This window comes from Corvus moneduloides, unplaced genomic scaffold, assembly GCF_009650955.1.
Source record: "Corvus moneduloides isolate bCorMon1 unplaced genomic scaffold, bCorMon1.pri scaffold_79_arrow_ctg1, whole genome shotgun sequence".
NCBI lineage: Eukaryota > Metazoa > Chordata > Aves > Passeriformes > Corvidae > Corvus > Corvus moneduloides.
The window spans coordinates 2,150-5,696 of NW_022436936.1; the positions used below are offsets into that span (position 1 = coordinate 2,150).

At 68.3% G+C, this 3,547-nt stretch overlaps 1 long non-coding RNA gene across 1 annotated transcript; it reads right to left on the reverse strand.

Annotated features, from left to right (window-relative positions):
- Positions 1-2,624: 2,624 nt before the first annotated feature.
- LOC116439018 lies at positions 2,625-3,184 on the reverse strand. The gene is made up of 2 exons (XR_004238012.1): positions 2,882-3,184; positions 2,625-2,831 (listed from the first exon to the last, which is right to left on the reverse strand). It is a non-coding gene; the product is annotated as an uncharacterized LOC116439018 (long non-coding RNA).
- Between the last annotated feature and the right edge of the window lie 363 nt (positions 3,185-3,547).

A 3,547-nucleotide genomic window follows, 5' to 3' on the forward strand; every position in this document is an offset into this window, starting at 1 on the left:
CCCTCACTCCACTCCAAGGCCCTGAGGCTCCCCAAACCCCACAGAGGGACCCCCAAACCCCTCAGGCCCCACAGCGGGACCCCCAACACCCCCTCACCCCAAACCAGGGACCCCCAAACCCCTCACAGCCCCCTCACCCAAACCAGAGACCCCCAAACCCCTCACAGCCCCCTCACCCCAAACCAGAGACCCCCAAACCCCTCACAGCCCCCTCACCCCAAACCAGGGACCCCCAAACCCCTCACAGCCCCCTCACCCAAACCAGAGACCCCCAAACCCCTCACAGCCCCCTCACCCCAAACCAGGGACCCCCAAACCCCTCACAGCCCCCTCACCCCAAACCAGGGACCCCCAAACCCCTCACAGCCCCCTCACCCCAAACCAGAGACCCCCAAACCCCTCACAGCCCCCTCACCCCAAACCAGGGACCCCCAAACCCCTCACAGCCCCCTCACCCCAAACCAGGGACCCCCAAACCCCTCACAGCCCCCTCACGCCAAACCAGGCACCCCCAAACCCCTCACAGCCCCCTCACCCCAAACCAGGGACCCCCAAACCCCTCACAGCCCCCTCACCCCAAACCAGGGACCCCCAAACCCCTCACAGCCCCCTCACCCCAAACCAGGCACCCCCAAACCCCTCACAGCCCCCTCACCCAAACCAGAGACCCCCAAACCCCTCACAGCCCCCTCACCCCAAACCAGAGACCCCCAAACCCCTCACAGCCCCCTCACCCAAACCAGAGACCCCCAAACCCCTCACAGCCCCCTCACCCCAAACCAGGCACCCCCAAACCCCTCACAGCCCCCTCCCCCCACAGAAAAGCCCCCCCCCAACCCCTCAGAGCCCCCTCACCCCACAGAAAAGCCGCCCCCAAGCCCCTCCCGGGGCCCTGAGGCCTCACGGGCCGCCCCTCCCCCCTCGGGACTCCCTCCCCCCACACGGAGCCCCCCAAACACGGGGCTCCCGGGCCCCCTCCCCGCTCGCTCGTTACCGATCGCTCCCGGCCGGTCCCGGCGCCTCACGGAGGGGGGGGAGGGGGAGCCGGGGGGGGGGGGCGGAGGAGGAGGCGGAAGGACGGGAGGGGAGGGGGGGGCCCCGGGGAGGCGCCTCCGCTCCCGCTCCGCCTCCAACGCCAAATGGCGGCCGGGTCCCCCTCCCCCTCCTCGATACCACCCCCCTACACCCCCAGAGCCCCCCCTGGACCCCCCCAACCCCCCCCCGGGCCGTCCTTCCCCCCCTTCTCCACACCCCCCCCTCCCCCTCAGGGCTCACGGGAAATGGAGTCCGGGGGCTGAGGGAGACGCCGGCAAAATGGCGGCGGCCGCGCGCGCGCCCGCCGAGCTCTCGCGAGAGCGCAACGCTTCCCTATGGGAGATCTCGCGAGATCTCGCTCCGCCCTCACCGCCCCCCCCGCCGCCACCTCCCGCCTTTCCCCTTTCCCGCCCTCTTTACCCGCCCCCCTCAGGTCTCGCGAGATCTCCCATGGGTACGCATTGCGATCTCGCGAGATCTCGCTCCCTCCCCCTTCCTCGCCCTTCGCTCGCTCCTCCTTCCCGCCCTCCCGCCACGCCAAATCTCGCGAGATCTCCCATTGCGTTGCATGGCGATCTCGCGAGATCTCGCTCCCCACCTCCTCGCCCCTCACGCCCTCCTCCTTCTCGGCCTCCCGCCACTCAAAGTCTCGCGAGAGCGCTGTGCGTTTCAATGGGAGCTCTCGCGAGATCTCGGCCCTGCCCCCCCGCCTTCCCTGCTCGCTCCTCCTTCCCGCCCTCCCGCCACGCCAAGTCTCGCGAGATTCTAACGTTTCCCTATGGGCGCTCTCGCGAGATTTTAGCCCCCTCCTGCTTTCCTTCCTTCCTTCAGGCCTCCCTCAGGCCTTCTTCCCCGCCCTCATCCCCCTCCCGCCACACCACGTCTCGCGAGATCCTACCGCTTCTCTAGGGGCTCTCTCGCGAGATTTCAACACCCCCAGAAAAGGAGGCTTTTCCCTCACTCCCGCCTCATCCTCTCCTCTCTCCCGCCTCCTTCCCGCCCTCCCCGCCGAGTCTCGCGAGATCGCCATGCCTCTCCATGAGTGTTCTCGCGAGAATTCCCTCACTTTCCCTCCCTCTCCGTTCTCCCGCCGCGCCAAATCTCGCGAGATCCACACCGCCACTCAAAGGCTGCTCTCGCGAGATCATACCCCCCCTCTTTTCCCGCCCTCCCGACTCTCGCGAGACCCTTAACGCGTCTCTATGTGAGGTCTCGCGAGATTTCGCTCCGATCCACCCCCCCCCCCAATCCCGCCTCTCCCGCCCCCTCCCCGCGCGCTCTCGCGAGATTTGAACCGGCGGGGGGGTGGGGGGAGACCCTTGGTTGGTCACGCCCCTTTTGTGGGCGTGGCTTAAGCAAGGGGGCGTGGTCATTGCAGAACGTCACCGACGCGCCCCCACTTCCGGTGCGCGCCGCTGCTTCCGGTGAGGGCGCCGCCATCTTGGCCCCTCGCCCACGTGGGACCCTGCGCGCCGCCATCTTGGCCCGCGGGCGCCGCCATCTTGGCCGCGCCGCTGAGGCTGCCGGGATTGGCCCTTTGCCCATCCCCCACCTCCCCCTCCCCCCGTTTCCCGAAACTTCCGGACAAATTTTTGGGCGATTTTTGAACTTTTTTTTATCCAAACGGAGCCAAAACGGGGCAGAAACACAAAAAACCCCCAAATTTCCCCGTTTTCGCCCCAAAACGCGCGCGCGGGGGGTGGGTGGGGAGGGGAGGGGACCCAGCCGGGGGCGGGGGAGGGTCCCCCAAAGGTCACGGGCGGCCCCAGGGGTCAGCGGGGTCACCCCAGGGTCACCTGGGGTCACCTCAGGGACACCTCGGGGCAGTGGGGTCCTCAAAAGGCACCGAGGGGTCACCGAGGGGTCACCCCAAAGGTCACCGAGGGGTCACCCCCGCAAAGGTCATGGAGAGGTCACCGAGGGGTCACCGAGGGGTCACCGAGGGGTCACCGAGGGGTCATCCGGCCTTGCCCATGTCCCAGGTGTGTCCCTGGTACCCCCAGGTGTGCCCAGGTGTGCCCAGGTGTGGCCCAGGTACCCCCAGGTCTATCTCAGGTGACCTCGGAGGTGCCCAGGTGTGCCCAGATTTATCCCAGGTATCCCCAGAAGCCCCCAGGCGCCCCCAGGTGTGCCCCAGGTACCCCCACGTGTACCCAGAAACCCCCAGGTGTGCCCAGATCTATCCCAGGTGCCCCCAGGGGCTACAGGTGCCCCCAGGTGTACCCCCAGGTGTGCCCCCAGGTGTGCCCAGGTGCCCCCAGGTGTGCCCAGGTGTGCCCAGGTGTACCCCCAGGTGTACCCCCAGGTGCCCCAGGTGTACCCCCAGGTGTGCCCAGGTGTGCCCAGGTGTACCCCCAGGTGTACCCCCAGGTGCCCCAGGTGTACCCCCAGGTGTGCCCAGGTGTGCCCAGGTGTACCCCCAGGTGTACCCCCAGGTGTGCCCAGGTGTGCCCAGGTGTTCCCAGGTGTCCCCCAGGTGTGCCCAGGTGTGCCCAGGTGCCCCAGGCGTGCC